Raw genomic sequence first — 27,211 nt, forward strand, 5'->3', positions numbered from 1 at the left:
CTTAAGAATTTTCCAGTTCAACTATATTAGCATGAATCAGAAATGACTGCAATTCCATTGAATTCCAATACAGTTGGGCCCTGATATTAAAGATGTACATACATATTTAGGGGAACTTTTTTCACAGCACCTACAGGGCAATGGTACTTAAACAAGAGACGTGCTTAGTTCTAATTGATTTCAATGTATGTTAAGTATGCTGGGTTTCCAGAGGAAACTCCAGGAGAAAAAGGCTCTTGAGGGGTAACAAGGGGAAAGGCATAAAGAGGATGCATTTTGGCTTCAGTACTGGAAAATGATAACAGCAGACAGAGCGATTTTGGAAGCACAATGCACAATGCACAGTGGCAATTCTAGCAGCGTTTTTACAAGCACAGATCCATGTTAGGCACCCAACACTCTTTGACATAAGAGATGAGCAGCAGTTTGTGGAAAAGGACATGAAGGTTTTAGCTGTGACTCGCAAGGTTATGCTAACTGGCAAATGACAGGCAGAATAGTTCACATACAGTGGAAAATACTTTGCTCTTTTTGTCCTGATGAGGCATCCATTGGAATATGGTTTTAATTTGGGGCACTAAAATATCAGAGAAGGCCCAGAAGACAACAACATGAATGATACAATTTTAAGGAAGTATGACCCATGAGGAAATAATCAAAGAATTGCAAGTTTTTAATTTGGTTTAGAAAGGAGAAGCTGGAGAGGAAACACTGATATATCTTCTTGTATGTGGGAAGTTTGTAGAAAGAAGGCAGAGGTCAGTTGTTTGATTGCCCACTGCAAGGGCAGAGTGAATAAAATAGCTTATTTTTCCACGAGGGAGGTATTCCTCAGTTGTTAGGAACGAAGTTAGGGGACGTTTAGCCACTGGAACAAGCTATCCAGGAAGGTTGCTGAATCCTAATCTTTATCCTAAACACATAGCAGGGAAGGACTGAGGAGACCAAAATCTTCAAGCAGAGGTTGGACTGGGCTGTTCTATCACGTGAGTCAGCATGCTGCATTTCTGGCTTTCCATGGAAAGAGAAAGAAAAAGGAAAAGAAAGCTTTCCAGATAATGCTTTGCACATTTTCAGCACATTACGCACAAAGATATGGGGGGGGGTGTGATAGAGATGAAAAATCTACTGCAGGTACAATAAAGACTCACATAAAATTTTCTTCTAAATGATTTCTAGGAAACTGCTTGCTGTGGTTCCTTATTGCTCACTGCCAGGACACATAAGGAACATCCCAGCAATTATGGAAATGCCTCAAATAAACATTCACAAGTAAGTTCTTCAGTTTGCTATACAATTAATGGAGCCTCATTTCCTTTGGAGTTGCTTTAAGTCTTGAGCTCTGACAGCATTTTTCCTGTAATCAGGGTATAGGGTCTCTCACTTCTGGATGTGAAGTGCCAAATTTGGATTGAGTTTGTGTTGCAGCTTTTCACTTACTGAGAGCATTGTTTACACCTGGCTGCCTATTTCCCAGAACTTCTTACAAGCTGTATCTTTTTCAGGTTCCTTCCTTTCTGTCAAATTAAATGACATAGTTCAAAAGTAACTACGGGGGTTGGGGAGACAAATGGTGATTGCATAAGGTATGTTCCCGCAGGAAATCAAGTTAAAATAATGTCTTAGAAGAGATAATAATAAAGACAATACTAAGGTGGTGTACATGACAATCTTAATTTGCCAAGACTTAAGACTTACAGACACTATCAGAATCCAAAATGGTATGTCCTCAATGAAAAAACACACTTTAAAAGTACCAGGTCATACCCATGTAGAGGAGTGTTGGTGATTATGTATGTTAGTGCCATGTAACAAATGTTTAATGTGGCATATTCTCAAAAATATCATAAAATAGATAAGATACATGCAGAGTCTTATCAGCTCTACACTAGAAACATTTACTGGCATGGAGATGTTGGAAAAATGGGGAGAGGTTAGGGCTTAGAGGTTGAGGTAAGACATCTAAGGATGCGATTATTAAATCTATTTTTCTTGATCCCGATTTGCAGCTAAATGGGTAGCTTATATAAGCATGCCTATGGGTGAAACATCTCAAGGCCTTTCCACTTGCCAAGTTCCATTATCCATATTGCAATACTTTTCAAAATTAGATCCCAAGTCTGTCAGTTAACAGAGCTGACTAACAGTGGAAGTTATTTTTAGCCATTAAAAACCAATGCAACACAAAACAAAACAGAATTTTCTGATTTCTGCTCTGATTAAACTGAACACTTTTAAAAACGGAGCATGCATGGAAGGATCACACAGGCACTGTGAACACTGAAAAACAGATGACATCCAAATAAAGGCTTTTTAACACCTTGAGTGGGTTCCAAGTTGGTAGCACTCCCCTGAACAACCTGATCATAATTAGCAGGGCATGTATACTTGTTGCAGTAAACTGCACTGTTTCACTCACTGCTTGTCTGTGCTATTGTGCTATTGTGCATTTGGTACTTTGCTTGTACACTTATGGCTGACGTTTTCCAAAACTTTCATGGTAACTGTGGTGGTTTTGGTTCCTAAAAGCATCCTCTCTCCCTCCTTCCTGTTTTGAATGCTCAAAACATTTTGTAGAGAGTGTGTAAGTCCTTTTCAATACATGTGCCATGTGTACCGCCCAGGGACATTGCTAAGGGATGGTTAGGTCCCAGAGGATCACAGCTTCACAGAGCTGAAGAAGAACAAAGCAACAACTGTATGCTTTTTTCTTTCAAGGCTGGCACACAAATAAGACGCAGCTGATCTTAGCTCAGTCTTTCTATTGTTTCCAGCAAATGTTCTCCAATGAGAAGGAAGGGCATAACACCACAAAACGAGCACAGGAGGACATGGCATAATCACAGCAGCATTCAGGCAAATCTACCTATAAACCAGACAGAGGTGAAAACAATTGCCAACCTTGCGGCATTATGCTTCAGAAGTGAAGTGCAGCACATCCTGGGAGATCTGGCCTTCATTATCAGTCAGCTTTTCTTTCTTTTCTGTCCCTCCCTTATATTTCAGTGCTGAAAGTTCAGGCTTTTTTTCAAGCTTTTCTCTGAGTTCACAGGCCTTATAAGCATAGAATAATGAGTGGCTCCTAGATGGTCCTGAGATGCATCTGCATCATTTTCTTATTTCCTACGGGCACTTCCCTTTTTCTGAGAAGTGCTGAGTTATCGCAACGATTCCAAAAGCAGAACAGTGTGGCCATCTCAGCACTGTCACTTCCTCGCAGTTCTGAATTTTTACTCTCTCTGCATCCAGCTCAACATCCATGCTGCGTTTATGGTAGAGAAGCTGTGTCAACTATGACCTCGTTGCATTTACGCCATTACCCTTTAGTAGTCTACAGTCAACAGGTTGCACCTCAAGATACCCAGAGATGTTTGCATAGTATGTGTGCTACACCTAGTAACTTTTTGCTTTCTTATTGCCTAGGCCAAGATGTAAGTGAATAAGCTGAGAAACTGAGACAGCTAAGTACTGCTGATTTGCAATTGATCTGTCCAGAGACTCTCCCACCTCAAAACACGATGAAAATACCTTCCTGAGCATTTCACAGGTAGGTACCTATTCCAGTAGGTTACAGGTATTTCAGGTGCAGAATATGTTTTGTGTGGTTTTGCATGTCACCTGTGTGTTTCCCTAAAATCTGCATTAGTCAATTTTTCATTATGTACATACAGAAGTAAGAGCATGTTTATTTGCTTTCTGAAAAAGTTTAAACTGGAATTACATTTCATTATTATTGCAAGTTTAAATGTTAATTCAAAGAGTAAATGTGATTTCCTCCTATGAGATTGATGAGATTAAAGCAATTTAAAGTTAACAAAAGGACTTCTCATCCAGAAGTTATTTCCCCGATGCTTTAAGCTTTAGTGTTTTATTTTCCTCCTCAGAAACAATGGCTGGTATGTAAAGAAATTACTGTTTCAACAAAGCTATAGGAAACCTGCGGTTCCTCTCTTTGTTAAAATACAATGCTTATCTGTCCAAAAAAATACAAAGCTTATCTGTCAAAATCACCATATTCTTCACATTTCCAATCATCCATTTTTGAAATGTTCTACAAATGGAAGATAATCACCTCAGAATTCCAAACCTGTTGCCAGAATTCTACTTTTTAATTTCAAATCTATCCACCTGCATGATTTCTCACCAGCAAGAAACTCTCAGTGGAGACACCAAAGAGCTAGAGTCTCCTACTAACCACCCTAAGGTGGACATGGGCTCTGCATCCCATGAGCAAGAGTGGTCTTGGAAGGCCCCTCAGCGCTGTTCCCCATGCAGGTGCAGGCAACTGCTATTCTTACATCAAGGACAGCTGCTTAAACTGAAGGACCCGTGCTATTTTTAGATCCCCTGCTATTTTTCAATACTGCCAGTAGTGGCGAAATTTAATGACTGCATATTTTTATTGAACTATTTTTCTTCTGTCCACCTTATCTTCTTATTCATTCCTTTTTCATTATGAAAAGCTCTCTATTTTCATCTCAGTTAAAAATATCAGCAATAGAGGCTTACATCCAAATATACTTACTCTGCTACATAGCCATTCATGTAGTAGTTTCACCTGAAGTGAATTGAAGGAGGAGACCAAGGGACAAGTCTCAGAATCCCATCTGTCACTGCAGAGGAATCACTTAAGCTCATATTTCAGGAGGGCAAAACAGGGCTTCACTGAACACCACATCTCCAGTGATGCCCTGGCAGGAAAAGGATTGTTGGAAAGCATCCCACTTCCTTTCTCTCTTCCTCGTTTTCAAACAGTTTATTTTAAAATGATCTCTTACCATTTGAGCAATGATTAGTCATGACCACTGGAAGAAAGAGAAGTGCAAGTATTGAAACTCACTCAGATTGCTCAAATTATCATGTTAGATACATGGAGGACATTGTGCAGGCCAAAGTCTCCCATATGGTCAGTTCCTGATTGCTTGGCCTGTGGGGCTGGTGTACATCAATTTGTCTGAGGTATTTGATATTATACAAGTCAGCACTCCAAGAGCAATTGTGTGTTCCACCCCGAGAAAGTTTATGGTCCGGTTCGGGGGTCTTGAATTAGAGGATTCTCAAGAACACTAAGAGCCGCCAGATGTGCAGTTAGCCCTGCAACTGTGGTACAAACTGTTTGGTAGATGACAAGAGAAAGAAAGTAGATTCCTGTAGTGCTCATACAATCTAAGATTCATGGTAAAAAAGGAAAACAATTACTTGTTCTGCAGAAAAGATGAGCTCAGCAAAGGAATGATGGAACCGTCTCCACTGACACATGTACCAAGGTCTATTGAGGAAAGATATACCAGATAATATTCCAATTAAGGGATTCACTACCTGAGGAGTTCATCTACTAATCCAAACATCTATGGATGCTTTCAAAGTCCATTTCACTGCAGCAAGAACTGTCTTTTTCCATGGCAAAATCTTTTCAGACTGACATCCTAGTAGTTTCACATTTCCCACTGACCAGTCTGATAATCAGCAGCTTGATTACCATGCGGCAGTTTCCCCGTCATGTCCTCAGTTTCACACGTTTTCACAGTAACTTGTTGAGGACAGATATCAAGGCGTATCCCCTGCCATTACACAAAATATTCAATATATAAAATGTTTGGGGTAAGCAGTCTCCTAATAACATCTTAGGTATATCAAATTTATTCCATTCTGTAGAAGAACAGTTTTTGGCAACAGGCAGAGTTGTTCATCTGCCTTTCATTGATGACATTACTTGACACTTATGTACTTTACTGATAAGCTACATAATGGATAAGACTGCTAAAGAGGTATAAAGGATGATATGGGCTCTTCCTCACCTGAATTTCTGAAAGAAGGCTTATTTGCCAGCTTTAAACACTCACCAGAATAGAAGCAGCAGCATCCTTTATCCAGAATCCTGTACATGATCTGCTCTGCTTCTTCGGAGCTCCCTTGTGTTGTGCCATATACTCACAGAGGAAATAAGGCAGCCCAGGACCCAGTTGGGCAAAAGTACCATGAAATGCACTCCTGGTAATAGCCATCCATTCCTCTTTTGCACAAGCGGATATATCTGCTTCTCCTACTTGAGGCTCCTACCATCTGCCGCCATCTATACAACCGTACAAATAGGATCTATTCCTTCTGCATTAGGAATCGCTGACAGGCCATCATACTAACACAAACTCAAAGTAAAGCATCTCACAGTAACATGTCAGGCTGAAAACTGCAGAACCTCAGGAGCAGCCTGACAAGTGGATCGGATGTCCCTACTTTGAGGATGGGAACCTCTGTCACAGTGATGTGATAGATGGCTGAGCAGGCCCAGCTGCTCCATTTTGGTTCACTACGCAAAGTCTTTCAAGATAGCTGGCACCCTTAAGCAGAGAGGAAGCAGACACTTATGCATCGGGGATGATCTCTGCCTCTGGAACATTTATTTTAAAACAATGAATCTTGCTTTATGAGCAAGGCTTCTTTGTTTAATCCACAGATATCTTGCTTCCATACAGAATAAGCGTCCAAATACGTACTTCCCTTCTTGCAACAAGCATGTTCTGGGACTCTTCCATCCTTAATGCTTCCTAAGCCTGGATGGGATTCCTATTCATACCTCCTGTGCCAACGGCTTTTACAGCAGATATCAGTTCACTGCAGATTGGACTAAGAATGGGTATGAATCCATTTGACAGAGGTCACTGAGTAGGCAGCAAGGTCTTTTGTATTAGTATTGATTTTTTTCTATCTTATGCTAAAGCCAAGAGATAAAAAGCTCAGCATTTTTTTGTATCCCCAATCTATTGCATCATCTCGGCATGCACCACTTTTACCATATACTTTACTAGTAACTGCTTGCAAATACTACAGAAATAGTATATTAGGACTCTGGCTCTGGAAAAAAAATTACATAATCTACAAAGAGCTCTCGATGAGCATAAGGATTTCCTCAGTACATGCATCTTTACAGCAGCAGCTGCCTCATGCTGTAGGGACTTGTAAAACCAACATCAAAATTGGTACGAATGGAAAATGAAGGGGAATATCAGTGTGGAAGCACTAGGAGGAATGGCAGAACAACCATAAGAATAGCATGTATTGATGGCAAGATCCCAGCACCCCTTTGCATGGCTTCTCAGACACCCAGATCAGGAGACAAAAGGCACTGAGTAAATCCCAATGACTCACAAAGGTGGGACAGGATGGAGGGACTAATCAGTGTCAGCCCCTAAAGGGTACAAAAAGGCACATTCAGAATCAGCTTGTGATTGCCAGACTAAGAAGACAGAAACATGATGAAGACCTGATAGCCAGTGCCCTCTGCCGTCCATGTCCTTGGAAGAAATCTTGAACAGACCATCCAGACACACTCACTGCAGTGTCTGAACGGTGGATAGACCTCTTGGACATATGCACCTTAGTGTTTGTGTGCATGTGGGTATGAGAGTGTTAATGAGAGAAATCAGTTGGTTTTAAAATAAAATCACCTTCCTCTCCAAAAGATCTTGTGCTGAACTTTCCTACTTTGCTGCATAATGTTGTGACACTGTTTACTGTAACTCCACAGTAAGGAAAATACTGGAGGAAAAAAACAGTGAGTGATCATCTGGAACTCCTCAGCCAGAGAAGTTGCACCATGGTCAACTGAGGCCTCTCACCAGTGCTTTCCAAGGGTCAGCTCAATTCACTGCAGCTATTTGGTATAAACTTTCCCTATGTTAGAAATTTTATAAAAAGCATACACTTAAAAATCATATTTTATAAACCTCAGCCTTTCTTGAGTTTTCATGTGTAATTTTAACTCTATAACATAACAAAAAATAACTTGTTTAATAGAAGATATTGTGCAAGATAATAAAAGAGACCCCTGGAGTAAAATACTACTGGTTGTTTTAAGAAATTCTTTAGAAAGCATCACCTCCTCTTACAGTTTTAAATTTATCTACACCTTTCTGCTCTCTTCACTGTTCAGTGCTTTCAGGCTTTCAAGAACTCTTCCATTCAGAAAGGTCCATTCCTCTCCTTGCTCAGGAAGGTTGTCAGAAATGATTTTTTTCTCCACAAAGTCTAACGAAAACATGTTAGATTATCTGCCAAAGAGTTTGCCTAACTATAAGGAATTGTCTCTCATGATTTATTTTTAATCCATTTTAAAGTCTTTAATGGATCTGTGCAGATATGAATACATATAGTGTCACAAGTTAAGGTTAAACCATACTGAAACGGATGGATATAATGGCTGTCCTACATTAGTAATAATTTTATGATCAAGTAAAATCCCTTTTAGGAAAAAAATAGCAACAAAAGAGAAGCACACTTCACCACTTAAAACAAAGGCATATGAAAAGCATGTGTGAGCAAAAGGATGTCATTGATGCATATAAACCAGGCTGAATAATACCCATTCCCAGCAGCTCCATCTAAACTGCTAGTTCTGAGAACACTTCCCAGCTCTTGGAGCTGTGCAAATGACCCAGCTGCACCTGACTCTGTCAGGACAAGACACAGATTTCCGTCATCCCTGTTTCCCTGCCCCTGCCCCCTTCCACAACCTGGTCTCCATGGGAAAGAAACCTGGAAATACAGGGAATAGGATCAGACAGCACGTCAAAAACATCCCTCCCCCATAAGTGAGAGAAGAACTGTTGGAAATGCCGATCAAGCAGGACATAGACAAATAGGGATATCCAGCCAAGAAAAGCATGGGCAATTTGGTCCTCAGAAAACACTAGGGACACTACGGACTAATTGCTGTCTGGAAAGAAGAGTATAAACAACGTTTTTGCTACTTGCATCCAGGCAAATATAACTCCATGGGATCTGCATAAGTAACAACAATTTCATCAAAGCAATACTTGACTTTATCATGACTTTCTCCCATTTCCTGAATTTACCCTGAACCCTGAATTCAGGTCTGTCACTTGGCTCAAAAACCGGTGATACTATTTTCAGGTCCCAATAGATTAACTGCAGGTTCTGCAGTGAACTAAGAAGGGAGACTGGCCTTTTTGGTGGACATACAAATAAGAACTTGCTCATTTGGCTCCGGAAACCAGACTTGTGAGCACATGGACTCAATGTCAACGAATCGGGACAACTGGGCACCTAAATACCTGCACATTGTGAAAATCCTGCTTTTAGATCTGACCCTTCAAAATCCCTCAGATTTGGCCCATCTGTTTGATACAGAAACCTGAAAATAGTATTATAAGTAACCATGCAAGTTTAGAATTTCAGGACAGTATTTTAAATGACAGAAAAATGTATTTTTAAAAACTGTTGCTTTTTTCTTCCTAGGTCATGGGATGAAAGGATTATATACGTTACATATACCTTTCAGCATATGATGGTGCTCTCAGAGGTTGCTAAAAATCAAAAAAGATAAAAGAAAACATTCTGTATACTTATGTATAAGTGGAATATTTAAGGTCATTACAGATCATTACAGGTCATTACAAGTGCATTGACCTATGTTTCGTATCCAGAAGAGAAAAGATGAGTCAAAGCCATTTTTTTAGTATTCTACAACATGGTCATAAGCTTTTACCCCTGTCAAATGTCATCTGCATCTAATTTGTATCTACTGAGATGGGAACATCTAAAACAGGTGTTCACTGAGTTAGGTAGAAAATGGCATTAGCTGCAGTTGCAGCTCTTCTTCTGAAATGTCAGAAGCCACTTAGGATTTATTTTAATGAAGGATTGGCAGATATGTATGTTTGTATGTATTCATAATTTGTTTAATTAGCATTCACAGTTTTCCAAATCTCAGCTGGTCATAACCAACAGTATAGCTGAACTTTTCCTAGCAAGCCAGAGTTCACTGGGAGCTGACAGCACCTTAGAGATCTAGATTCTGGGAAATACAGCTGTTTCCTGCAGGCTAGACAGGTGCCTCAGGATCCATCCAGTATGCAGTAAGAGCAATTGTGAAGACTGTCTGTCTAAGAAGTTAAAATTTCTGGGCCCTTCCTCCAACCAGAACATGCTCAGCAGGAAAGCAGACTACTCGGTCTTGCCTCAGAGGCAAATCCAACTGGAGTTCAACAGTCCCATTGCCAGGTTCAGTGTGAGAAATGCTAATACCTCCAGATTATACAGCACTGGAGGTGTAATTATGTAGGTAATAGGATAATTACAATCTCATAACATTTTGTAATCCAAACAGGGAACATGAGAATATAGAAATGGTGACAAAGTATCTTCAGAAAGAAAAGCTGCAAGACAGGCCTCAAAGAATGATTTTGTGGTTTAGAATAAGGTCCAAGCATTAAGACTGCAAAACAGCAGTTGCTTTAGGCCAGTACAATACTCTTGTGACTCTGTAAGAGACTTGGCAATATTTGTTTTGAGTTGCACAATGGGATTACGCAAGCCACTCCACCACGGCATAGTCAGGACAGACTGCCATAATTCGCCAGGCATCATGGACAATAGCTACGAGAGCCAGTTCAAAATTTGTTTTTGCATCACAACTTTTTGGCTAGCTGGACGTCAGTGGCAGAAAGGGAGTGCATGTACAAAACAGGGAATGGGTAAAGCACACAGGCAAGCAGGCAAGCACACAATAATCTGGCAGAGAGCCCAGTGCAGATAGAAGTAGTACAGTAGAAAGAAATATTGAGACAGGGCTTTTGGCAGCAGTTACACAAAAGGAATTTAAAGCTGGGAAGCTACCTTTGACTACTTGGTTCCTCACGAAAGGAATGTTTTATAAAAAATACATGGGGTTACCTGAAAAATACCTAATTCCATCACCAAATCTTTTCTTCTGACCGGAAAAGCACTTTGAACTCCCAAATTTTGACTAATCACCAATAACAAGAAAAGACGACACTGGTATGAGAAGTGGAATCCAGTTTTCAAAGACCTACACTGTCAGCTAGTATCCTTGGGTGTAAGATGAAATAAGTAAAGGAACTGGTTGCAGGTAGATGGGGGGAGAAAATGGAAAGAAGGAATAAAAATAAAAGCAGGAGAAAGTGGGAATTTATGAAATCCAAGAGATGGAGAAGGTTCAAAATAAGCCATGATGTTCTCAAACAGAGGCTGAATATTTTCCAAAGAAAACTGAAAAATATCTGTGGTCAGAAGTGAATTTTTTTTCTTTTTTTTTTGGAATAACACACATAAAGCATTTGTTCAAGAGCAAAGACTAGCTGCAGACTTGCCAGTCTAGAGTGGTGTAGAAATTAAGGAGAAGATGGGAAAATTGATCTTCCCCTCAAAATTGTGGAGGAGAGTAAATTTTCATCTAGTCTACAGGCCACCAGATCGAAGCTGCTGCACAGATGTGAGGAGTTCATGAACACAAAAGGTTAGAGACATCACAGTGGAAGTCCACCTCTAGGATGCAGAACAGGGTTATTTGGCTAAGAACGGCCATTTATAACAGGTTTTGATTCTCCACAGAGGATCAAAAAAAAAAATCAAAAAAGAAAAATCTACAGAGGTCCTGAAATGAGAGGCTACCTGCACCTAAAAACACATATTCTTTTCTCTGTATATAATACCTCCTTAGCTAAGCTTAGTCAGTCTACATGAATGATTGAGTAAGATGTACTGAAGAGCGAGCTTCTAGAAGTAAAGCTAAGCAGCTCTGTTGGGGTATGGCAGCAGATTTTGCTCCCAGAAAAGATGGCATGTTCTTCAGAGCTGTCACAAAGCCAATCTGAGCAGCCCAAAGCAATGTCAAAGCTAACAGGGCACAAAGAAGCATCTGAACCTGAAAATCAGTGTTGAGCACGCTCTGGTACCTCCAGTATCAGTTTCCCTCAGGATGGACAAATTTGGGAATACTATACTGGACTCTGATAGGGGAAAAATGAAATTGGTGACAGATGACAATGATGTTCCAAAAATTGTGGAATCTGCTACAGAAGTACGGTCTTCAGTCTTTGCACTGAAAGACACCACAGTCATCACTGGAGAAAAAAATGCTGACAGCTATGCCTTGTAAGTACAGTTCCATATAAGATATGTGATGAAAAAAGGAATCCTAAGCAGGATCAGAAGATCACGGAGTGACTAGAAATGCTGATGCATTAGCTCTGTAAAAATAAAGGAATTTCCCAATAATGTAACTGTCGTCTGTGTTAAGGCTAGCATCATGAAAAAAATGGCCATCAAAAAATGTTACAAAACGTGAGGCTGAGCAAAACAAGCCAATATGGAAAGTGGAAAAGAAGGCAAGAAGATGGCAAGAAGATGGCAAGAAGGAAAAAGGAAAAAATCTTCTCCCATCTCAGGAAACATGGAGATCCAAACTGCAAGGCTTGAAGATCATTCCCACAGTCTAGTTGAGATCTTAGCAGGTAAACAGGAACTACAGGAATTTGGTCATTGATTGTGTACTAAAGTCTGAAAATCACAGAGTTATCCAACCACCAGTGCAAGGATATGAGTGACTAGAGCAGGTATGCTACAAATGTTAGGTAATGGGATACCCTCGCCTAATAATCTAATTCTTATCCACCACCTCAGGTGAGAGATGTTGTAACCGTTTCACTCTGGCTTCCCACCATGCTCTAACTGTAGATACTGACAAAGAGAAATGGGTCTAAGGTTAAGAGAAAAAGTGTTTTCACTTTTCACTAAGTGTTTGCCACTTGGTGGCAATTCAGTGAAGGCTTCTGGTTTGTGCAAGGTATCTGCTACATTTTCACTGGAAGAGAAGAAAGCAGAATACTTTTATGTGCTGTTCCCTTAGATCCCACTAATGCTGTAGTGCATGGTGATGCTTTCAAACTTCAACTGATGCATGGGCAAACAGCTGGGGAGAAACTTGCAGCTCCTAGCCTGAAACTGAAGCCAAAGAAATATAAGCCATTCCAAAGAAAGGTAATTTACATTTGAAGAACAATCAGTGAGAAGGGGATTTCCACTACCAGAAGAAAAATTGAAGTTATACAGGATTGGCCAGGTCTCCATACATGAGATGCAGAGACGCAGCTTGGTAGGTTTCTCATCCTGTTACACAAGATTTATTTTAGGCTTGCTTTTATTGCAAAACTATTACATTGGCTGGGTGAAAAAGGGAGGTACTTCCACGGTCAACAGTGTGTTTAGTCCACATTTTTACAGGCTAAAAGAGTCTGCGACTGCTCCTGCCTTGACTTGCCCATGTTTCCACATTTTTTTCACACCAAGCGTAGATGTGAATGTCTATGGTTAGGGACGGTACTGATAGCACAACATAAAGCCCAAGTCTAAGTTTTCCTTCACAGAATAATTGCATCCACCAGAAGCTTCAAGTTATTAAAATTCTCATTATTATTTGTATTAAAAAAAAAAAATTGTGAGGTCAGGATAAACCATGCAAAATCCTCAAGAACAACCTCCCTAGAAGTCACAAACTGCAATGCAATGATCTCAGTATTACTCACAAACCCAAGCACAAGCATAATAGTACTGTATTCTTGCCTAAATGCAATGCTGTGCTAATGGCTTCACAGAGTGTTCTGGCACTGACCCTCCAAAAGGTCATTTTGCTGTGACAGTAGCACATGCTCTGGGAAAGTAAGCATTCCTCACATCTGGAGACCTAGGTGGCTAAAGAAGTGTCAAGGGTATTTCAGCAAGTTCATGGATTCTAGAGGGTTCATAAAACACATCTCTTGTCAGCGCACCTACACTTTGATCAGCCAATGGAACAGCGCAATACCCGCTGGGGAGAGTGAAACAGCTGCCTTTGCAGAATGGAAACACAGGAGCAGGAACCAGCATATGCCATTGCTTTTAAGATCTTGGTGAACATCAGTCAGTAAGCATATAATCCACACCGCAGGACAGCTTGCGTTTGGACTTTACCTACCACCATATGACTATGATATCAGCATAAAATGGGTGTAAATGAAATCTGAATACAGCCTATATGCTTTCACTTCCTTCCTTCCAAATCAGAAAAAAATTTCAATATACTTCCAAGTAGAACACCAGAGTGAAACCCTCATTTCCACCTCACCGTGTCACACAGAGTCTGGGAGAAGTCTGTAGATAGCATACTGTACTGGAAATGAAAGGACATGCTTAAAATCAAGCACAATCCCCACAGGCTCTATTCTCTTTCATTAAGAGGACCTTATATTGCACCTTCTCCATAAGGATTTGAATGGAATTTGAACTAAACTTCCTGCAGATCTTCTGGACCATCAACCTACTCAATCTTTCTTTAACTACTAGCTCTTATTTAAAGGAGCACAGCTGCTCTTATTTAAAATGACAGTTGTCCATGCAGGTGTTGGAGCTTCATCTGAAAGGCACTTAGTCACCCAACATAAATAACGAATAGTGAGTGACTTGTCAAGAATTCTGACGCTTTGAAAGCTCCGTGTTTAATTATCAACAACTGATAAACAAACACAAAGTGATTCGGGCTGGTTCGTGGGTAACTGACCCAGACACTGCCAGAAGCAGAGCAGTAATCATGCCAATAAAAGCACATTGCCTGATTCACTGAATTTCTATTGTCAAAATGCTATCAACTCCTCTCTTTCTGATGACTCCTTTTCCAGAAAGTTACGACAGGTGCAGTCCCAGTCTTCTGAGGCTCCTCTCATGAGAGGTATGGTGTACAACAGTGCACTGTCTTCCTTTAGTTAGGGCTTGCAGCATAGTTCTCAAGTCTCTTGCTTCTCTCTTTTTCCCCTCTGGGCCTTCTCTGTGTAATACTTCACCTCTGACAGCAAGGACTTTAATTCCATGAGCAGTAAGTGGTGATTTACAGGAGTACTGCTCACCTTGAACACAGTCTTTACAAAAACAGGGCCCAAGAAACCAGACATTGCAGGTAGTTCATACTGAATACTCTAGCTTCACCCACTCCTGGTTAAGACTAATACCACAAAAACCAATGCTTTTGCGTACTCAAATCTTCCACTGAAGGTAATGTGGGACTAGACCGAGTAAGAAATGCAGGAAGGAGCTGTAAATGGGTTTGCATCTGTTGGCAGGCCAAATCCTACAGAAAAATGTCCTTGTTGAAAAATTCTTATAATGCTATTCCTACTTGGAGATAAGGACGTGAAGAAGTGTAAGTGTCCTCTACTACTAAAATAGCTAATACAAGAAATAGAGTAAGTTAGCAAATGGGCAATGCTGAATCAATAAGGTCTCTGAGAGTGAGCTTTCAGCAAGAAGCATGAAGCTACAGTCGGTTTCAAATGATGTGTAGCATGAATACAGCCAGTGCCTTCTAGATGAAAAGTGTGTCAAGGGAACAGTGCTCCACTGGAAAATGAGAATTCAAACAAACTGGAAAATGTCACTAGAATGCGCTGATTTTGTCAAACTCAAACGTACATTCAAATGCCAATAGTAAACTGCTTATCTAAATTAAACTACTTTGATCTTACAGCAACACAGGCATTCTGAGAAGTGAAATGATTCTTTTCAGTCAATGTCTTGATCAGTTTAATTTTCTGGGAATTTTTACTATTTAGAATAAAACCCAGGTAAAAACACTGAATTTCAAGCAAAGCAGAAGTTACTTTTTTCAGTATCCTGCTTTCTAAAGACTCCATGCAGCTTATTTCTGCCTGCGCTGTGCACTCCTGATACTGGCACTCATTAGCTCTTTTGTTTAAGAGAGAGAAAATGGTGTGCTCACATTTGTTAGCATAATTTTTAGTATTCAGTATTCCTGTACCTTTTTTGTACTAGAGATATTTAAAGTCAAGCAAATGTTGGGAAATTTTGCTTTTGAAAACAATAATGAAATACAAGACAGTACTGTAATAGGCAAGATAATTCACAGTAACCTGAGTGATGATTGTATTCATCAAAAATGTTATCAGTGTTTTTCCTCCAACAACTTCTTCTCTAAACTCCTTCCCTTAACCTTCTTAAAGGAATTCTCTTCCCTTTTGCTGTTTTGTAAGCTATTTTACATTATTCACTGAGAATTATGCAAACTTATCAACATCACTTCTTCCTTCCTTATGTACTAAGTAGCAGGCCTTATCTGTTCCCAGGAACAACGTGAATCATTTTGCAATAGACTCCAAATATGCCGAAGAACAAACCCGCATGCAACATTCAAAGTATTTTAAGAAACTATTCCCTGAGATGGCTGCTTCATTAGCTTACAGTGTGTAAGAGTCAAGTATGGCTTCTTGATTATTCCTTCGTTGCGACACAGGCAATGAAAGTAGCATGGAGGGTCAGTGTGTGTCGTAAGAGAAGACTTCAAAGTTTTCATGAGGATTCCAATGAGTGTTGCCATTTTCACATGGTCACATGTCTCGTGTCACTGCTTTCTCAGCTGATGTCATCACTTTAACCAAAAGACCACAACTATCCAAAGCAATCCCTCAAACATTGCTCAGCTCCACTGAACCTGAAAACTTTGTTAGATTGAAACTGGTTTAACCCAAGGTTTGTGGTTTTGTTTTTCATTTGGGTGAGTAGTTCATTTGCTAAAAGACTCGTGTTTGCTTTACTTTAAACTATTTGCAGATTTGGAAGTAAATATGTAACAAAGATTTTTTAAAAAATATTTAATTTCCCATTTCAGGGAAATCTTTGCTCTCTGGCTTAAGGTATAAGAATGGGAGGAAGAGGATTTTGTTTTTACAGCTTCTTTGGGGGATCCCCTTGGGAAGTAAAACTTTATCTTAGGCAATAGTATCCCAAATGAAATAGGCATTTCACAACGCATGAGTTGCTCAGCTTGAACTGAAAATGTTGTTTTAAATTTTCAACAAAGTGAAAAAACCCACAATTTTTCCATCGATCATTAGATTGTGCTCCCTGGGGACTCTCCCATGTTCCTATCCACCATCACTAAACATTCCTACCCAGCAAGGATGAGCACAACAGCAGCACGGGGCCTCAGTTGCTACCGCTGGCTTTGCATCCTTTCTCCCATGCTTAGATATCACCACTGGAGCAACTTGCAGCTTTTACAGGATATGCTGTATCACACCTCTACAGGCCACTGGCAAAGAACAAGTCCTGCTGTGAGGTGTTAGAAGCAGATACACAGGGTTGTGCATGAGGGTCAAGCTTTGCGTGAGCAACAGCAACCAGCTGCATATTCACTGGAATTAGAACTGAATTGTAAACCATGGAATCAAGACCTTTCCAAGTAATCACAAAACCGCTTGTTTCTGACAGACAACCAGGACCTAACAGCCCACAGCAAGAGATCCTCACCACCTTTCTCATAAAGAGTTATTCTTGATGTTTTCATAGATCCAAAGGCAAAAACCCGCTTTCAGCTGCTGGTAAAGTCAACAGAAGCTCTCTGTGCTCTTCCTTCAGGAGTTGTGATGACCTCAGGGGCTTATCAGTTGAACAGCTATGCAAGGTCATCAAATTCTAACCTTTATCCAGGATCAAGTCTACCACCAAAAAGTCTGGGTGTTCTTCCCACCTCCGTAGGGTGTAGGACCAGTGCTCCCTTGAACATACTGCTCCCAACCTCAGGATGAAGCCCTTCTTGCCCTTATATATTAGGTATAAATTCCCAGAATCAGTCAGCTCAACACCTGCCACTCAGTTTAAGCACCTTCTGAGATGTCTAAGAGGCACCCAACATGAGGTTAGGGTGTGGCAGTAACTGAAACCCCATTACTACCTCAAAAAAGTAAGATTGGCCCTAGAAACTGAAACACATGGAGAAATGATTACCAAAGGAATTGATGTCAAAGCCAGCCCTTTATATTTGTTAAGTAAAGCAAATACATTCCTTTGCAGCTACTAACAGTGTGTTTGTTCATACTATCATTTCCACCACGGAGCACAGGTGAAGGAAAACCTCAAACTCTGCTGAGAAGAAAAGAACTAAAGACTCCAGCTTTTTTGAAAATAAATGAAGAGCCAGGAAGATAGGTAAGAAAAGACTGATCATTGGTTGCTATAGATCATCCTTTTTGAATGCAAACATTAATGTCTCAAAAGGTATTACAGCAACATGAGCACACAACAGTTGTGTCACAATGCAGTTGTCAAAAGCTAAGATCCTTCGTTACCTGAGTTGAACGATGAGACATTTGTACTTCTTACACATTCAGGTGTTATTTACGAAGGAATATGCACTGGGAACAGTTCAAACTAGCAAATTCAAGGACAAGTTCAAAATAGATATAAAATACAATTTTCACAAAATTGTAGGATGATATTGAAGTTTGGTTACAAACTCCAGCAAATCTCCTCAAAAGACTGAAAAGTCACAGCACTGGCTCTCTGGGAGCAAAGATTATTATGTGTTTGTACACCCTCACAGAGCCTGATCTACAGGAGGATTCATAGGGGATATAATCGTAGTACTAGTCCAGAAAATAACCATAATTCAGTAATGATTTTAAGTGATATCGTAAGCATACGCCTTCTGACTGTAGAGGCTTGTAGGCAGTAGTGGTTTGACATTTTTTTTACCCTTACTTAAAAATTAGAATAGACAATGTTCATTCTTATCTCAAAGTAGAGGAAGAAATGTCCGACTTGCTAGGAAACATACCTGCTTCTTCTAAGATTGTCCATGTCAAGGGGTTTGTAGGTGATGTTAAAAAGCTTACCTAAGATATGTGTCTGTGACGTATCCCCTAAACTCTTCTTTGTGCAAATCGGGAAAAGGCCTCACTTGTTGAAATGAAAGAGGCAATTGTGTCTTGTTTAATTGTTTTTTAACTTTTCTGGGCCTGCTGCCAGCGAATGCATACTTTCACTATAGATGCCAAACCAAATACCTGCTGTGGAAAGGCAACCAGTTGATGTGTGCAACAAAGCAATAGAATTGCTTCCTGTGTTTAAAGAATTAACAATTGGATAACTGGAAGAAGATTAAGTCATGTGGCTAGTAATACTCCGTATGCATTTCCTTAGGGCCTGCGTAAGTTGGGAAAGCTTTCTACGTTCTAGTACTCCTGAGGACCATGCTAAGGATGCTGAGGGATTTCAGAATATCTTTAGGCAGCAGCTCCTACAAAAATATCTGAGGTAAGGTCAGTAACTTGAGTGGTAGGACCACAGCTGCAGCTATGCAACCTAGGTAGCAAAACAAACTCGTCTCTCCCTAACACTAGGCAAATACACACACTTTGATGAGTTCTGTCATAGCTATGCTACAAACACCACTCAGGAGAGCCAATTTAAACTTAACTCCAGCACATCTATGCCACCTGCAGCCAACGCATTACAGATAATATCCATAATGAAAGAGATATGGCAATAGACCGGGAAGAATTCAGCCTTCTGAATTCTGACTGGCACAATTCTGTCTCTCCTTGTCTCTTCTTTGCTCTCAAAAGGAAAACTGTCAAAGACGGTGAGGGGAACAGGAGGGAAAAACAGAATCAAAGAGGGCTCATCTAAAGCTGAGCATGTTTGTTGCAGTCATTTGGACTGAAGAGCGCCTACCCACGTTCTCATGAAAGGTAGCCAGAGGTGATCTGGAAGTCTACAATTACAGAGCCTTATTCAGGATGGTCTTGGCTTCTGCAATAGTCCCAGAGGTCTCTATTTCATGTGTGCTAGGCCTGTTCGCATGAGTACTGACTCACAGAATCAAGCTCTCTACTGCCTGCTGCATCTCAGCATGTTCATGACCTTTCTGACTATGCTAATTTGAGCACCTGCCTCTACTGCAGAGCCGACTGCTGAGTTTCACACATTGCTATTCTGTGGCCAAAACAGCCTCACGCTTCAGATCCCAGGGATTTCTAGAATTTTCCCAGCAGTTACCACTATGGAGTTACTCTGCCAGTTGAGGCATTGTGAACAGTCATCTGAGCATAAAACCAAGCATCATCATGTAAATTGTCCTTACTCATGCATACTGTCCAAGAACAATATGTAATATGACTGTGTGCAAATGACAATTTCTTAATCAGCGGATCTGCTCTCTGTATTTATTCAGAGCTATCGTCGTCTGATGTTATCTTCAACAACCTGCACTGGCTTTTCTGTGCACTATGCTACCTGCCTATTGCCTCAGTTTGCTACACCTGGGCAGATTCTTCTTCCTAGTAATATTACTGCCTAAACCTCAATTTTGCTGTTGAGCTTGCAAGGGCTATAGTTAGGAGAAAAGTAGTTATGGACGCACAGAGGTATATGAGGGTGGACTAGGGTACTTGACTCCCACAGTGCGTGTCTATCAACACAGCAGTGCACAAAAGCAACTAAAATCTGTGTTCATTAGTGTTTTCTTGCAGAGAACATGGCACTTCCTCATGACAGCCACACTGGGAGCACACAGTGCTATGCTTGTGGTATTACAGCCTGAAGGGAATGGCAGCTCCATCCCTATGGTCTACAGGTATCCCAAGAAAGATTCCTAACTTTTCTGCTCAGTGGTCACGACTGAGCACCTGTAGGCTACTGCCCATGCTTAATGGCTATACTTCCTATCGTTTTCTTTAGCAATCTCTCTACTTTTCAAGGAGATCATGCCACCTGCCTCTCCCTGGCTCCAACCTCTTCTGATGCCACTCCACTGGTTTCAAAAAAACACATACAACTCTACCTCCTGGGGCCTACTACTCATATTCCTACTAAGAAGGGCTGCAAAAATGGAGTCTGAAAGATCACCTCCACTACAAGGATTTGTCTTGAAGCCTGAAGCCAAAGTTACATGCTGCATCTACTTTATGCACACTTTCATATATACATCAGTGGAGCATTCATTTTAATTACAATTAACTAAGTAGCTAGTTTAATTAAACTAATTAATTCACTTTTAACAAACAAACACAAAATACAGATGGCATTATATGACTCACAGGAAGGAAACAGGCCCTGATTTAAAAACAAATGCTTCCCCTAATCTCCCCACTGTAATACCCTCTGGATCCCCACAAAACCTTTATACCCTCCAAGAGACCTATAGGCCTTCTTTATGCTGAGAACTTCTGCTCTTGTAACATTTCCATTTCTTCCAATGGTCATACAAGCCACCCCACATTTTCCCAATTTCTTTCATGTTTGATTCATAAGCTGAAAAAGAGGCAGCACAGGAGGTGGCCAATTCCAAGCTATGCAGTGGCTGGCAGGCCGGAACATACGGACTGGTAGCTGGCAAGGCAGACAGAAACCACAGTGCATGCTTCCGGCTTTCCCTTGGTGGCAATGCTGGTTTGGTTCTCTCTCCCTCTGTCCACCACCGACTCCCCACAAACTTGTAGGAACTTCGTATCCTTCAGACCCACAGCCCTTTGTCAAATCAACCAAGTTGGCCAAATGATACAAACTGTACTGGAGGAGGGGAATTGGGGGAGGGAGGATGACACAACAGGCAGAGAGACAGTTTGATCATGTAATTTCCTTTTAAAATCAAGCTAAACACCAACAGCTTGAAAGGATGACACTAACAAACTGCAATTGGAAAGAGGTGCAAGTTAGTCAGTCGATATTTCCTGATTACATGGAGCAATCACCATTTGCTTATGACATATAATTTTCCTGCATTGATAATCTCCCGAGGGACTGTCTGGATCAGAAGCCATATGAATTATACGATCTGTAAAGAAGATGAAGCTCAGGAATGAGACCCTCTGTGTACCATTAGGTTGTCACCTAACTAAGCTCTCACTCGGACTGACTCTCCTGCTACATCTTACCTGCTTTGAGTCCTGAGCTTGGTTTTGTTTTCAGACAGTAAATATTCTAATGGGATTTTTGTACTGTGATTCTCTGTAATTTTAGAAACCATCTTTTTGCTTTCCATGTTGGCATCCCTGCCAATATAGTTTAACCTACATTTAATTCTTATTTTGCCCTGTGACTGTCCTTATACTACAAGGATTACTTGGCTTTTCTCTTAAAAAAGTATGCATAACCTACATACTTTAGTTATAAGAAGCTGCCTCTGCATCAACAGTCTTCTTGTAAGGAAACTACATCCATTTTCCCCTGAAGATCAGGTCAAGCCAGTTCAAAATGGTCACTGTAGCAGGCATAGGCTGAAGTCATTTTAACAAGGTTTCATGAACTCATCTCTTCTTCACAAACCAGAAAAGCTTCACTGAAATCTGTTTTTATCTGATTTTGCATTAACTCTTAAAGTTTGGGATATATATTCCACATCAAAGAAATGCTTATTAAGTAAATAAGGGTGAGAAAGTTGGAGAAAGTTGGGAAGGGGGAAAATCTAGAAAAGCACTTGCAAATCTTAAATTCCTGAATAGCTATCAATGTTTCACAAATCAAAGCGATACTTGGGACAAGAGTACTGACTCAGGAGCTCTAGGGATATAGAAGGTGTGCAAGCTGCTTGGACAAAGACCACAGCAGCCTGACCCAGGAACAATTTGCTTTGGTGAACTCCATTCATTTTAACAGGTACCTGGGGAAGAGAGAAAGGATCAGCTGGAAGAAAAAGAATTACAAAATTGTATTTCAGACCCAAGCTAAATAGAGAACAAAGTGTTTTGACTTTATCTGAATGAAACCTAAGAGTAAAAAAGTCTCTTTGAAATTCTCTATCTATTGAAAAGCTCATAGAAAACTGCTCTTTTGGTGTTTTTTGGCAAAAGTTAACTAGCAAAATGGTTTGACTGTCATGAAGACAGAGTGACCTATTTGTGCAGTGTGGCTTCTAAGAGTGCAGTTTAGGTAAGGAAATTTCCATGACCCCCACTTGCAGGTAAAACATACTCCTGGCTTTCAAAAGACATATGCAGAGAAGGATGCTCAGGGAAACCACCCCGACTGGGTGAGAGTGAGCAGTTGCAGGGGGTTAGCCAGCAAGGCAGGCTCCAGAGCCCAAATCCTCCTTCAGCTTAGTTCCCTGCACCAGGACTAACTGAAAACAAACTAAACCGAGGCTGCTGTGAACATGGCTACAAAAGAGATCTAGGCTCGGCTTCTTCCAGGAGGCGGGGTGAGTATCCCCGAGGTCCCACGCAGACCCCGAAGACCCTCGGGGCCGTGCAGTGCGCCGCCGCCTTCCCTCGCGCCTGAAAGGGCAGTTTTTCTGCCTGCCTCTCAGGGCGGCAAGCAGAAAGAAAAGGAGCTGCTCCCTGCCTCGCTTGTAAAGGTCAGAACCCCAAGAGCTGGAAGGAGGCCAGGTGGCCTCTGGCCTGGCCCAGTCCAGCCGCCCAGAGTCCCACCTGGCCCGGCAACAGTAAAAGAGGGGCGCCCGGCCAAGCTCCCCACCGCGCCGCCTTGCCTGGTCTGCGCCGGGAAATTCCCCGACAGCTCCTGGCCGGGCGATAAAAACCCCAGCCGACAGCAGGGCTGCACAGACAGCTCCCGTAGCGCCTCCACTGCCAGCACTAGCCATGAGCCCGCGCCTCTCCCTCCTCTTCCTCCTGGCCGTCTGCGCTGCGCTCAGCCAGGGTAAGAGGCGGGGATCCGACCCGTCCGGGGCCGGGTCCCGGCAGCGGGCGCGGCGTGGCGGCGCCCCCAGCGCCCGGCCGGTGCGGCGGGGCTGAGGGGGGCCGGGACCCGGCGGGCAGCGGGAGGTGGCCCGGGGCCCGGGGTGGGAGCGGGTGCGCCGTCGGGGGCCGAGCCCCCAGAGCCGGCGGTCAGGCTGCGCCTCTCCCAGGTGCGCCGCTGGCCGGGGAGCTGCGCTGCCGCTGCGTGCACACCGTGACCGAGGTGATCCCGCCGCGGCGCCTGGCCCGCGTGGAGCTCGTCCCCGAGGGGCCGCACTGCGCCGTGCTAGAAGTCATGTAAGTGCCCCCGTCCCCGTCCCCGTCCCCGCCCCTGCCCCTGCCTCGCAGCGGCCCCCTCGCTCACCCCCTCCGCTCGCCCCCAGAGCCACGACGAAGCAGGGACAGACGATCTGCCTGAACCCCTCCGCACCTTGGGTCCAGCTCATCGTCACCAAGATCCTCAACAGGTACCTGCCACGGGCCAGGGCCGCGCTCCGTTGAGGGCGCTGCTCTGGAGGACACGCCGGGAGGGAGCGGGGCGGCCCCGGAGCCGGGAGCCGCTGTGCCCCGCAGCCGCCGCGGCCAGCGCGATGCGCGCTGCCGCCCGCGCACGACAGCGGCAGAGGCGGGGGAGTCTGCTCGAACGCCCCCTCTGCCCCGCTTAAAAGCAAATTGAAGGCCTTGGGGATAGTAAATGGTGATATCCGTGCTCTTGGCTTTTTGCTTTCAGCTGAACATGTCAAAAAATGATGAGGAAAAGAAACTTGCTGGAAGGAAAATGACTTTCTGAGCCTGGGACTTACGGGACAACAGAATTTCTTCTCAGAAATACACTGCATTTGAGTTCACCCTATTTATTGAGCAGTTTAATGTAATAATATTCCATTGTATTTATTTAAATATTGTAGGTACAATGTAAGATCTATCTATAGTTTGGAGATCGTCTGAAAAGCACAAGTTAATGTGTCATATTAACTTAGTGCCTTTAAAACCTTGCTTTTGCCAGCTGTGCAGGAGGGAAGATATGGGGATTATTCTGAATTCTCTCAGTGGAAAATCTTTGCCTGGGCTCCAGCATCAGTGATACACTGATGGGGCTTCAATATCTGCAGGGAAATACATTTCCATGCTACCCCCTTATGTAGGGACTTAAGTAATTCACATGTAAACATTTATTTTACACAGCAGCTATGAGCAGAGAAGGAAACTGCCGCCTCTCAAAACATGTCTTAGTTTTGTTGTGCACATCTTACAGCCATGTGACTGGAAAAAGCTTTCCCAGCTACCATGGGAAAACTGTGCAGTCAGTGCGCTGTGCCAAAGCCAAAAGTTAACACAGCAGATTCACCATCAACATCCAACTCCTTTCTCGTGCCAGACATCCTGGTATATGCAACGCTGTTTACCTCTAGGTTTTGAGATGGTGTTTTTTATTCCTCGCAACCTTAGACATCTTATGTCTTTTTTCGTATGGCATAATGTCATAATTTATATGTGAGTGAAAATGCTGTTATGCTGATTAATTTTTATTTATAACAATCCATATTAATTTGTGGAACTGTATACATGCAACTTCCCCTGCTCTTCATGTTTCTGTCCAACAGAAATTTAAAAAGAAGGGGAACTCTAAACCACTTTAAATGCTAGTAATTAAATGTCATCATGGTTAGACCATGTAATTTTTATTAAACTTCTCACAGTAATCTTTCCAAGATGTCAAAGAAACCCTCTTAGTTATACAGTATGTATAATTATATATTAGATTATTATTACTGTAACATTCAAAATTCATAACTGTAACAAGTATCTGAATTAAATAGAAGATTTATGTAATGGTTCATTACTATGTATTTTATAATTGAGGGAGTTTCGTGTTGTGTTACTTATATGTGGTTTTGGGTTTTTTAAAATAAATATTTAGTAAAATATGCCTGGTGTCTGTTTCCATTTACTAACACATCTTGCAACATCAAATCTTGTCAACTTAGTTAATGGCTTGCATAAACTGTGCCCATCAATATACTTTCACCACTCCAAAACTGCAAGCCTGATTATTTCTTTGCCTTAATGGGAGCTCCAGATTCAAACAGTAGGACTGTTTTGTTTGGTGAAATGATTTGAGAAGCTGATGTGAAAAGCACCAGGGCTCCATTTTCCTCTCTTACATTTCACTGCAGTGATCTCAAAGTGGAAAATAAGGCTTGAGACCCTACTGTTTGGAGCAATGGAACAATTCTTTCCTGCACACCAGCTTAAATTTTTGTGCTAGTTTCTGTATCCTTTTGAAATGAGGAAAAAGCAGGGTTTCATAAGGCAACACAGCTTAAACCTTTTCTTTGGCAAGGTTATGGGGAAACTTTTTAACCCGACAACCCCTTGCTTTACTTGAAGTGAGCTAGTGCTGCCACCTGGAGAGGCAGCGCTAGCTTTGTAGCCCCCCTACAAAGCCTCTTTGCAGACTGATTGTAGGCCAAGGCCAAGGAGAGCGTCTGTGAGATGTTTTGGGATGAACAAAGCCAGCACATTGTGGTATGGATTGCATGCAGGTCAGACAACAGCTTCATCACTGATAATGGATTTACGCTTGTTAAAGTGTGAAGCAGTGTGTCTATCTCTCTCAGACATCTCAAACCTAAGAGGCTCTTCTTTCCGTCTGCCAACACACTTTGCCATTTTGCCTACCTGCAGAGGAGCAACATGCTATTTTCACCATATTTTTAACACATCTTCCATGATGTCATAGCAAGATGCAAGAGGTGGTCGGCTGTGGGTAAAGCAGGGGAAATAGATACTATTTCAGACCTGATTAGCCTGCCACTAATTTGTTTTTCAGTCAGACTCTCTCCTAAACAGATACTGGTTATGCCAGCGTTTGTGATTGTTTCATAAAGTAAATCCCCAGCCTCTGTGACAAACGTGACCAGGGCTGGAAGTTGTTGTTACTGAAAGTAAAACTGCTGGAGCATGGAATTTAAAGCGCTTACGGGACGTGCTTCGCAAATCGTCTAATTGTTCCAGTAACAAATCTACCCTGCAGACGTGCAATCTGACCTGTGTGTATGCATTACAGTACCTGTTGTTGGCAACACCTGACATTGCCTTTCCCAGTTCACACGGATGCTGCACTGTGTGCAGCTGCTTGATGTGACTCAGCCATGCAAACTGTTTTTAGACAAGAAGGATCTCTTTGGCCTATGTTTGCACAGTGCTTAGGAGAGAGGCTCCTGACCCGGATCGGGACACCTAGGCACTGCCTTAACACAAACCCGACTGCAATGCCATCATGCCAAGCAAATTCCTGTGCTGCAGTAGGAAAGGAGGGCACACTCTTCCTTTCTTCATAATTATGTGGGTCAAGAAAGGCTACAGATCTGAAAGCTCATGACACAGAAGCTCGCTTTGGGGGTGTCAGCAGGATTTTAGCATTTTTGTCCTCATGTGACAATTTAATTCCACCCTACCTCCTGTCCCTCCAGTACATGCATATATAAATGGCTCCTGGATGGCTAGATGTCCTTTTCACACTACTCTTGCTACAGGTCTGTAGCTGCCATGGACAACAGGGGGATTTTTTGTCTGCACAGCTATTTTGCAAATCTGACTAATATATTTGGATGACTGCCTGGGAGTGGAACATTACTGAAGTCTAGTTCCACATCTGTTTGGCAGCATCCAGCCTAGTTTTCTTAGAAAATAGGCCTTATTATGTGATGAAGCTGCCTGGATGGTTCTGCGTTCCTATGTTCCCCTGAGAACTTTTGAACATGTTGGCCATTTTCAATGAATTAAGATCAAATAAAATAATTTTCTGGAAGTTTTCTGAAAATCTATGGGTAGCAGTAAAGCTTCCCATTGTGCTCACACTAAGGGAAGGACTGCAGCATAAACTAAACTCTTGTAACACACTAGACAACCTATAGCACAGAGAGAGAGAG

The 27,211-nt window shown here is 42.0% G+C and overlaps 1 protein-coding gene and 1 long non-coding RNA gene across 6 annotated transcripts in view; one reads left to right on the plus strand and one right to left on the minus strand.

Annotated features, from left to right (window-relative positions):
• RASSF6 (Ras association domain family member 6) overlaps positions 1-27,211 on the minus strand; it is a 152,591-nt gene that overhangs the window by 83,553 nt on the left and 41,827 nt on the right. The window lies entirely within an intron of this gene.
• LOC138067009 (uncharacterized) lies at positions 693-23,177 on the plus strand. 3 transcript variants are annotated; one of them, XR_011140687.1, is made up of 6 exons: positions 693-986; positions 1,180-1,272; positions 3,424-3,547; positions 17,705-17,790; positions 18,784-20,218; positions 20,323-23,177. It is a non-coding gene; the product is annotated as an uncharacterized lncRNA (long non-coding RNA). The 3 variants fall into 3 exon arrangements; XR_011140688.1 differs by having other exon boundaries at positions 694-986; positions 18,784-18,897; positions 19,209-23,177; XR_011140686.1 differs by having other exon boundaries at positions 698-986; positions 18,784-23,177.

This window comes from Struthio camelus, chromosome 4 (assembly GCF_040807025.1).
Source record: "Struthio camelus isolate bStrCam1 chromosome 4, bStrCam1.hap1, whole genome shotgun sequence".
NCBI classification, from domain to species: Eukaryota; Metazoa; Chordata; class Aves; order Struthioniformes; family Struthionidae; genus Struthio; species Struthio camelus.